Source organism: Lacerta agilis, chromosome 17 (genome assembly GCF_009819535.1).
Source record: "Lacerta agilis isolate rLacAgi1 chromosome 17, rLacAgi1.pri, whole genome shotgun sequence".
NCBI lineage: Eukaryota > Metazoa > Chordata > Lepidosauria > Squamata > Lacertidae > Lacerta > Lacerta agilis.
In genome coordinates this window covers 35630790-35642098 of record NC_046328.1, presented here as the reverse complement: position 1 = coordinate 35642098, position 11309 = coordinate 35630790, and positions in this window count along the sequence as shown.

Here is an 11309-nt window from a genome sequence, read left to right as displayed (position 1 = left end):
CCGCGCTCCGGCGCCGCCCAATTCCCCCCCCCCGCCGCCCCGCGCTCGGATTGGCCAGGCCGGGAGGAGCGAGGGCGCAGGCTGCTACACGTGGCCTGCACGGGAGAGAGAGAGAGAGCGGAGGGCTGGCGGTGGGGTGGCCCGCCCCGTGTCTGGGGCCGGCGGTTTCCGCACGTGGCAGCGGCGTGCCAGCCGGGCTCAGGGAGGCGAGGCAAGCAGGCAGGGCGGGGAGGAGGAGGAGGAGCCAGGGCGCCGGGGAAGATCTCTGGGGTGGAGACCCCGACGTGATAAGAAACATGGGAAGGGGGGGTGTCAGTGGGGCAGGGACCCAAATGTCATAAGGATCGGGAGCGGCGAGATTGGGTGCATGATGGCGGGAGGTCGAGTGAGAATCAGTGGGGAAGCTATAAGGAAGAGCCGGGGTCGCTGAAGAGCCGTAGGGCCCCAAGAGAGCGGGGCCCCCCAAAAAAATTAAAGGAAAAAAAACCTGGATGTACATTTCTAAAATATAAGATAAAAAACAATTAAAATAAAACCTACATACAGTTTGAGCTTAATTATTTCACTATTAATATACTTCTTAATTGTATTTCAGTTCAACAATTACTTTGATAAAATACATGTTATGTGATCACCTCATCCGTCTCCTGAGAAATCTCTATGTGGGACAAGAAGCTACAGTTAGAACTGGATATGGAATAACTGATTGGTTCAAAATTGGGAAAGGAGTACGACAGGGCTGTATATTGTCTCCCTGCTTATTTAACTTATATGCAGAATTCATCATGAGAAAGGCTGGGCTGGATGAATCCCAAACCGGAATTAAGATTGGCAGAAAAAATATCAACAACCTCAGATATGCTGATGATACAACCTTGATGGCAGAAAGTGAGGAGGAATTAAAGAACCTTTTAATGAGGGTGAAAGAGGAGAGCGCAAAATATGGTCTGAAGCTCAACATCAAAAAAACTAAGATCATGGCCACTGGTCCCATCACCTCCTGGCAAATAGAAGGGGAAGAAATGGAGGCAGTGAGAGATTTCACTTTCTTGGGTTCCATGATCACTGCAGATGGTGACAGCAGTCACGAAATTAGAAGACGCCTGCTTCTTGGGAGAAAAGCAATGACAAACCTAGACAGCATCTTAAAAAGCAAAGACATCACCTTGCCGACAAAGATCCGTATAGTTAAAGCTATGGTTTTCCCAGTAGTAATGTTCAGAAGTGAGAGCTGGACCATCAAGAAGGCTGATCGCCGAAGAATTGATGCTTTTGAATTATGGTGCTGGAGGAGACTCTTGAGAGTCCCATGGACTGCAAAAAGATCAAACCTATCCATTCTCAAGGAAATCGGCCCTGAGTGCTCACTAGAAGGACAGATCCTGAAGTTGAGGCTCCAGTACTTTGGCCACCTCATGAGAAGAGAAGACTCTCTGGAAAAGACCCTGATGTTGGGAAAGATGGAGGGCACAAGGAGAAGGGGACGACAGAGGATGAGATGGTTGGACAGTGTTCTCGAAGCTACTAACATGAGTTTGGCCAAACTGCGAGAGGCAGTGAAGGATAGGGGTGCCTGGCGTGCTCTGGTCCATGGGGTCACGAAGAGTCGGACACGACTGAACAACAACAACATGTTATGTGCAAATGGCTTTAGATACCCATTAGGTCCATAAATTACCATAATATATTCAACACAAAAAACAGCGACAATTTGTTGTTGACAACGGGCAGCTGGACGTACAAAGGGCCCCATTACCTTCAGTAGCTTAGGGCCTCATCAAACCTAAATCTGGCCCTGGGTGTGAGTGAAGGGATGATCAGTGGGGCAGAGACCCAAATGCTGTAAGGACTGGTCAGTAGGGAGAGCTGGTGGGTGCAGTAAGAATCTGTGGGGCAGCCATGCCTGGCTAGCACAGTTGGTTAGAGACTATGAGTAGGCCAAGAGAGAATAGGATTCTCATTAGGGAAGGACGGAAACAGGGCAGGAATGATAACAATAAGAACCCCACTACTAGGTCAGATTGTGGGGCCCAGCATTGTGGGCTGGGCGTTCCCAGGAAGCCTACAGTGCAAATAGGTCAGGAAGCAGAGACAGTTCCCCCCCTCTTGTTCATTCCCCCCAGAAGCTAATATTCAGGGGTAGACTGGACCTGTATATGAAGGTTCCACCCCTCACCATCAGGTGGAGAGATCTTGCCCTGCATGAATTTGCCTAATCCCCTTTCATCTATCTAAAAGGAGGGCAGGGAGGCAGTTCCACATCTTGTGGCCAGGGCAGGATTTAGGTTTGATGAGGCCCTCAGCTGCTGAAGGTAATGGGGCCCTTTATATGTCCAGCTGTCCTTTGTCAACAACAAATTGTCGCTGTTTTTTGTGTTGAATATATGCCATATGGTAATTTATAGACCCATTGCGTACATCATAGGAGCTTACACAGCACAAAACACTCTTGCTGTACGTAGGTTTTATTTTATTTGTTTTTTATCTTATATTTTGGAAATGTACATCCAGGTTTTTTCCCCCCCTTTAATTCTTTTGGGGGGTGCCCAAGAGAGTGGGGCCCTAAGCTGTAGCTTGTTTAGCTTATACTTAAATCTGGCACTGCCTGTGGCAACAGAACTCCCTGAAAAAAATTAGTAATCATGCAATGGGTGAAGAAAAAACAAACACCCTTCTTGTCTTTTGTCGGCCCTGAATGTATGGACCACCCCACTTCTGGAACGTTTAATTATCACTGTCCTTGTTTTCAAAAGTCCCTTCGTCAGAAATGAAATTGCTGGCTACGTCACGAAAGGTATGCACAGGAATTAGTTCTAGTCTGCTTATTAAAATGTTCTTGCATTGCCAAGCAAAGAACACAGCTTCGAATAAATAAGAAAAAAAATGGGTGGTTGTTTTAAGCAAGAGGCGGTGATGTTGTATTATGAGACAGGCTCAGACTGGATCACTTCTGCAAAACAGGAACTTTTTTAAAAAAAACCACTTCTAAATGTTTGGGACTACAATTCCCATCATCCCTGACCACTGGTCCTGTTAGCTAGGGATGATGGGAATTGTAGTCCCAAACATCTGGAAGGCCTGAGTTTGCCTATGCCTGATCTAGCTTGTTACTGTCCACTCTGACTGACAAGGGCTCTCCAGGGTTTCAGAAATGGGGGACATTCCCAGCCTTTAAGATGCTGCCGGAAATTGAACTCGGGACCTACGTGCATATTCAACCATGATTTATTGGTGGTGCCAGCAATTACTATTACAGGTATTTTAAATGGAACCCCCATGAGCAGGGGCAGTCTATCTCCATTTTTTTCTCTTTTTTCTCTTTTTTTTTTTTGCTGATGTGGCCCTCGATGAAGCTCCTCCAGATTTCCCTAATGACCTTTGGAAGCAATTGCCACATCCTGTGGGAGTGTTCCACAGTTTAACTCCAGAACTTGCGTAAAGAACTCCTCCTGCCAATGGAAAAATCAGAGGGAGGTTCTGTGGCCTCATAACCCACTTGTTGGGCTTCCTGGAAACATTGCCGGCTGCTGTGGGGTGCTGCCCCAAATGGCCCAGATGACTTTGATGCAGGAGAGCTCACACTCTGTTATTCCTGTTATTCCTGCCCCCCCTTTCCACAGAGTCAAACCTGTTGCTCCCCTGCCTCACTGCCACTGCTCGAAGCAGGTCAGGATGTTCCAACAGTCTGACATACTAAGGCTCTTCCAGCAACAGCGAGTCACCTTGGTAATTTGCTGTTACGCCTAAGTATGGAACAAAAGGAGCCGAGTCAGACCTCCGGGTCCATTTAGCTCAGCATCGCCAACACTGACTGGCAGCAACTCCCCAGGGTTTCTAGAAAAGCCTTGAACCCCGAGACCTTCTGCAGGAAAAGCAGATTCTCTGAGCCTTCCCTGCGAAATGAAGTAAGAGTCCTCACGTCTCATGAAGAAAGTCAGAGCAATTGGCCCCATCAAGCTCAGTATTGTCTACACTGACTGGCAGCAGCTCTCCGGGGTTTCAGGCAGGGTAGAACAGACCGAGTTCAGAGATGTAGGCTGCTGTACCCACTCTGCTACACTCCTGTTTCTGGGCACACCAAGGTGGGCCCATTCCAAAAATTTATTGCAGGCTTCCTCAAACTCGGCCCTCCAGATGTTTTGAGACTACAATTCCCATCATCCGTGACCTGCTAGCTAGGGATCATGGGAGTTGTAGGCCAAAAACAGCTGGAGGGCCAAGTTTGAGGAAGCCTAGTGGAGATTCTGCATGGATCTATTTGAGCTTCAGATATTTCCCACAGAGTCAGTAGCTCAGGTGTTATCTCTTAGTACTTCCTCTCAAGAGCCCTGCAAGGTAGGACAGAATGATACCCCTCCAGCAGAGAGAGGACGGACTGGAGGGGCTTGCTTAATTTCTCGTGACTTAATAGCCCGCCTGCGTGCCGCGCACTACAAGCTCCGCAAATATTTATTACCATTATTAAAGCTGCAACATTTTTATTTTCGAAAAAGAAAAAGAAAACTTCCACTGTGCCCATTCAGAAGTAAGCCTCACTGAAGTCATTGGGACTTAACTCCCAGCTAAGTGTGTATTCCAGGATGGTCGATTAATTGGTGTGCCCAATTAATCAGGCAGCTCTCTCTCTCTCTCTCTCTCTCTCTCTCTCTCTCTCTCTCTCTCTGTGTGTGTGTGTGTGTCTGTCTATAAATACTAATAGATAATATATTAATTTTTCCTTCTCTCACACACAGGAGGCAGTTCAGAGAGACGATGTCTGCTGCACCGCACGATTGCATCATCTCAAAAAGAATTATGCTTGGAAATATATACAGTATATTACTCATATTCAAACGTGCCCAACAGGTTAATTAACTGAAATTCCATTAACCACTTGGCAGTTGTCATTTTTATGCATCTGTTTTATGTGCAGAGGAGGAGGTTGGGGGGGGGGGAGAGAGAGAACCTTACTGGTGTTCCATTTCTGTTTTTTTTTAAAAGCAATCTTCTAGTCCTCATTGTGGATAAAAACAGAGAGAAGTGTGGGCAGCATCTGCTAGTGAGGTTCTCCTGCTAGTGCGGGCGTCTAGCTAATAATTGCAACGGAAGCTGGCATGCAGGAGACCTTCCCAGTGGATTGTACCCCATTAGGCTTAGATCGGTCTCTTTTTTGCTCTTAAAAGGGCACACAGATTGCCACTGGAGGCAAGCAACCTTTCTTCACCCTTGTGGTGAGGGAGGCACTGTCCGAAGGGAACTCTCTTCCCCTCTAGACCATCATTCCCCCTAACAGTGAAGTCAAGATGGCGAGTGCCAATTCAGAAAGGGGCACAGAGTAGGGGCCTTGGAGAAACATGGGGGTGATATCTGTGTCCCGCTGGGGGTAGTGGGTAAGAAAGACACGCAGCAACATTTTGCTGCAGCACTGCCAATATTTATTCATTCAGCGCACTTGCAAACCCACCACGGGAGTTTCGCCGCGATGGAAGAACCAGCTTTTTTGGAGCACCGGCGTCTTCTCGTGTAGCTTCCCAGTTGCCACCCGTTGCGCATGAGCGCATGCTCTGTCACCCCAGCCCAAATAAAAGCGGCAGGGAGACCGCCCCTCCCCTGCGCAGCAGGCCCATTCTCAAAAAGGAGGGAGCGTAATTGTGAATGACTCTCCGCGAATCGCAGCAGCAGCAGCTTTGTGATTCATTAAGTTCCTCCCGCTGGCTTAGTCTGAGAAAGCCGTAAGGGCAAGTGGCGCACCGTTGAGCATGGCATAGCGTGACTCTGCCAGCAGAAACCAGCCATTGATTTAAAAAATGTCTGACTCGCCTGTTGTAAGAATTTTAAGGTATTTTATTTATATATAATACTGGTAATTGTTATTAATGTACCGGTACCAAAACAAATGGACTCCCTTCTGGGGTTCAACCTAATTTTTATAACACGCCTTTGCTGCCGTACGTTGTCATCACCATCACGGTGGCTAAAGAGGATCTGAAGAGAAGGTGCCCCCCCCTCTCCATTTTATCCTACGAACCGCTCCCTCCCTCATCTCTCCAAGGCCGATGTTTATTTATTGCATTGTGTTTGCATCCAGTCTTTTTCTCCAAGGAACTCAATCTGGTGTACCTCCTTCTCATTTGATGAGATCTCTTTTTTGGCCACAGTGACACACACGCCTTAAAGGTAAAGGTAAAGGGACCCCTGACCATTAGGTCCAGTCACGGACGACTCTGGGGTTGCGGCGCTCATCTCGCTTTACTGGCCGAGGGAGCCGGTGTACAGCTTCCGGGTCATGTGGCCAGCATGACTAAGCCGCTTCTGGCGAACCAGAGCAGCGCACAGAAACGCCGCTTACCTTCCCGCCGGAGCGGTACCTATTTATCTACTTGCACTTCGTGCTTTCGAACTGCTAGGTGGGCAGGAGCAGGGACCGAGCAATGGGAGCTCACCCCATCGCAGGGATTCAAACCTTCTGACCGGCAAGCCCTAGGCTCTCTGGTTTAGACCACAGCGCCATCCGCGTCCCTTAGTTACTTCCATTTGGGTTACTGTACTGTAATGTTCTCTACGTGGGGCTGCCTCTGAAAAGGGCTCCGAAACTTCAGCTGGCTCAAAGAGCTGCTGCCAGATTGCTGACTGAGGCTGGTTATAGGGAGCAGACGAGACTCGCACGGTCGATCGGTCTGTTTCTGGGCACCGTTCAAAGTGCTGGTTCCCCCCTATAAAGTCCTAGACAACTCAGGTCCAAGCTCTCTGAATGACTAGACCCTCCATACGAACCTGCCTGGGTTTTGAGATCTTCGGGAGAGGCCCTTATCTACCAGACCCGCTTGTTGGGGACACAGGAGAGGGCCTTCCCAGTGGTGGCTCCTCCCAGACAACTTTGGAGCTAGCTCCCTTCCTGGAGAAGCCAGACCGGCTCCCTCCTTGCTGTCCTCCACTGGCAGGTGAAGCTCTTCTTGTTCCAACAGGCTTTGGGGAACTGACATTTTTTTTAATAAATGGGCTAATGCTGTGGTGTTTTTGTTGCAATTATCTGTATGTTTTAAATATCTACAGTATCCATCCATCCATCCATCTATCTATCTGTCTATCTATCTAGTTTGTGTTTCTAAAAAAATATTGTTTCCACCCCCCACCCCACCCCATTTCTTTAGCTATTCTTCACTTATTTGAAAGCTGCCTTGAGTTCCTATCAGGGAAAAAGGTGGCATGAATAAATCAACGACAACATTCTGTGGCAGCAACTCTGGCTGAGTCCAAGGGGGCAGAGGAGAGCTTTGATCCCCCCCCACACACACACATACACACCCCGCAAGGTCGCACACCAAGATGTGGCTTTGCAGAGACCTCGAGAGGCTCGCAATGCGCCACAGCGCAAATTCCACCGATTAGCAGTTGCAATAACACTTCTCCATCCAAACTCCGGAATCTGTTACATAACAGGCAGGTCGTAAAGTTTAATGGCCCTTTTTGTTTTAAGAGAGCGGGGAGAGAAATCCCCGCCCTGAGCGCAGGGAACACTGCGTTCCTGTTCCGACATCAGCCTCTCCCAAGCCAGCTGCCTGGAACAGAGCGGTGAGTCAGCATCGCACCATCGAGGGAGATTACAAAAAAATTAAATTTCCCCTTCCAAAAAAATTTGCTGCTAAGTTTGGCGGCTGCGTTGACAGGCTCTGGCTGTTGGCCACCAGAGCAACGGCAACAGACCGGGACGGTTTGCTGACCCCCTTCCTTGGAGACTGGTGACTGGGGCAATGCAAGATGAGTCAGGCTGGATCCGGCTCGCCTAGTTCAGCATCCTGTTCTCAAAGTGGCTCATCGGATGCTTCAGTGAGAAGCCCACAAGCAGGGCAGGAGTGCAATAACCCTCTCAACCACTTGCAAGTGTTATTGTCAGGCATGCTGCCTCTGACGAGGGAGGAAGGACGTGCCCATAGCCTGATTACTACTATTGGATTTGTTTACATCCTGCCTCCCCCCCAAAAAAACAGGGACTGATCCTCCATAAACATAGGACGATGCTTTCTCTCAGTTCCATCTAGCTCAGTATTGTCGACACTGACTGGCAGCAGCTCTCCAGAGTTTCAGAAACATTTCTGGAGAGGCCGTCGGGGATCAAACTTGGGATATTCCACATGCAAAGTAGGCCGCCTGCCCCTGAGCTATGGTGGACCTTCCCTTAAAAATGAAGGTTGTAGTCCTCATGATTCCAAACGAAAGGGCCGGTTTAAACAGGAGCACGGCTCGTACTGAGTCAGACCACTAGTTCACCTAGCTCAGTGCTGTCTACACTGACTGGCAGCGGCTCTCGGGGGATTCGGGCAGCGGACATTCCCAGCCTTACCTGCAGATGTCAGGAATTGAACTTGGACCCTTCTGCATGCAAAGGATCTACCCACTGAGCTACGTTGTTCTAAGAACCTGGCGATAAATGAACATCGGAAAAGCATTGAGTTGAAAACCAGGCATCTAGTACAGCACATTTCATTTAATGCAGAGGTCGGCAAGCTAAGGCGCATGGGCCAGAAGCGGCCCACGAGAGTCGCTTAACCCAGTGTTTTTCAACCTTTTTAGGGCAAAGGCACACTTGTTTCATGAAAAAAATCACGAGGCACACCACCATTAGAAAATCTTTAAAAAATTAACTCTGTGCCTATATTGACTATATATAAAGTAATTTTTCAATTTTTCCCACGGCACACCAGGCAACATCTCGCGGCACACTAGTGTGCCGCGGAACAGTGGTTGAAAAACACTGGCTTAACCGGCCCATGAGCCACCCCCGAACTGAGTCGCCTGCTTGGTGAGTCCCTGCACACTGTGCTAAACCGGCGCGGGGACTCTCTTCTGAGGCTCTGGAAATCGCTTCTGCGCAGGCGCAATTTCCAGCGTCTGGGCATGCGCAGAAGCAATTTCCAGCGTCGCAGACATGCACAGACACGATTTTCCGGCGTTGTGTTGCGCTACGCCAGCCCGGCCCATGAAGGATCTCCACAGGAGTGATCTGGCCCATGCCCGGTAAGCCTTGCCAATCCCTGATTTAATGCATTTTCTGGCATTCAGGGCATTTCTGACAATGGAGGAGTATGCCTTTGGGGGTGAGGTCAAACTGTTATCAAGCGTTACAGCGCCTGTTGTGGCTGTAGAGACCGATCTAGGAGAGACCTGTTTTGTTGCAGCCGGGGCAGGTGAAGGCGTCCGGTTGTGCTGCTGCAAATGCACCCCGACGTTTCCTTTCTCTGTGCTCCTCCCAGTGGTCATTCCTCCTCTGGTCACTGCTGCAGATACACAACTCGACGGCCTCTCTCCAGGCACTGCAAGGGGTTCCCAAATGGTGGGGTTGATGTTGCCGGTCTTCGTGTCACGTCTGCAGACATCCTTGTGGGCATGGGGGAGAACATCTTTGTTTGAGACTCTGTCATACCATGACAGCATCTTAAAAAGCAAAGACATCACCTTGCCGACAAAGGTCCGTATAGTTAAAGCTATGGTTTTCCCAGTAGTAATGTACGGAAGTGAGAGCTGGACCATAAAGAAGGCTGATCGCCAAAGAATTGATGCTTTTGAATTATGGTGCTGGAGGAGACTCTTGAGAGTCCCATGGACTGCAAGAAGATCAAACCTATCCATTCTCAAAGAAATCAGCCCTGAGTGCTCACTGGAAGGACAGATCCTGAAGTTGAGGCTCCAGTACTTTGGCCACCTCATGAGAAGAGAAGACTCCCTAGAAAAGACCCTGATGTTGGGAAAGATGGAGGGCACAAGGAGAAGGGGATGACAGAGGATGAAATGGTTGGACAGTGTTCTCGAAGCGACTAACATGAGTTTGGCCAAACTGCGAGAGGCAGTGGAGGATAGGCGTGCCTGGCGTGCTCTGGTCCATGGGGTCACAAAGAGTCGGACACGACTGAACGACTGAACAACAACAACATACCATGTGATGCCCAAAACCTTCCTGATGCAGCACACATAGAAGATATTGAGGTGTCACTCCTGACGGTTGTAAGTTGCCCATGTGCTCCAAACACAATTCTGGTAGACCATCTACAGCAGGCAGAAAAATCATTTCAGTGGCCCACCAGGACCTCCAGCTATTTTAAGATTGTCGGGGCTGGGGGGAGTTTATTTATACTTTTCAAGTTTATACATTTCACTAATGTTACAATCATTTTGACATTTCAAAACTTGACTTCCTTCCCCCTCTTTCTGCGGTTCCTTAAATTTATTCTTAATATCTTCTGCATATCCAAAATTAACTTAAATTTGCTCATTTATTCACCTTCTTTAAATATATATACTCTTATGAAACTGCAGGTTATTGCAATAATCCTGCCAATGTCGTTATCTGTTTACAATTTATCTGTAAATATTCAATAAACCATTTCCATTCTTTTATATATATATTTTTAAAAATTGTTATCTTGATTTCTTATTCTTCCGGTAAGTTTCACCATTTCTGCATATTCCATAATTTTTTGTATCCATTCTTCCTTCGCTGGGACTACCAAGCAGTTTCAACTGGAGAAGCTTTGGGCGAAGATCTAAGATGCCACCAGAAGAAAAGTTGTGAATTTTTGACCCTTGCCATTGCGGTGGTGTGGGGAAGGCAGGATGGCGAGTCCATTTTGCTGCTGCATGTGAGGAAGAAATTCAACAGGTGTGGTTCGGGTTGCACCACATGCCAGAGGGAGAAAGTTGCTTACAGAGAATGTTCAGAAGCAGTTTTTTTTAAGGTGTTCCAAGCGATGACAGCCCACACCTTGGCAGCGGAAACAGGTTCTGGATGAGCCCTGTCTTCTGCCAACAGCCACACACAGGTTGAACTACCGGTATTTACATAACAAAATGTGGTGGGAAGATGGCAGAGAGACCATTTCAAGCTGCAAGGATGGGTCATGCTTTTGAACACCCGTTTGTATTAAAAACAAGCAACACCCAGGGGCGTAGCAAGGTAAATTGGTACTCGGGGGCAAAAAAATTTTTTGTCCCCCCCCCCAGAGGCATAGGAAGGTCAGGTGGTACCCGGTGCGGAAAATTTCTTGTCAACCCCCCCATTGATCCCCTCCCCCTGCAAAAATGGTTTTACGTTATTTCATATTTTCTTACAAGTAATAATAATAATAATAATAAACTTTTATTTATTTCCCACCTGCTGAATTCGGGCTCAGGGTGGCCAATATCAGATACATAACATTGGTATAAAATCAAACAATAATTAAATTACCTCCTAAAAACATCTCAAAATCAAATTAAAGTCTAATTAGATGGCTTTCCACAGGGTTAGGGTTGGGAACAGTAAGTGCTCCCTGAACTGAAATTTCAGCCTTCGCGAC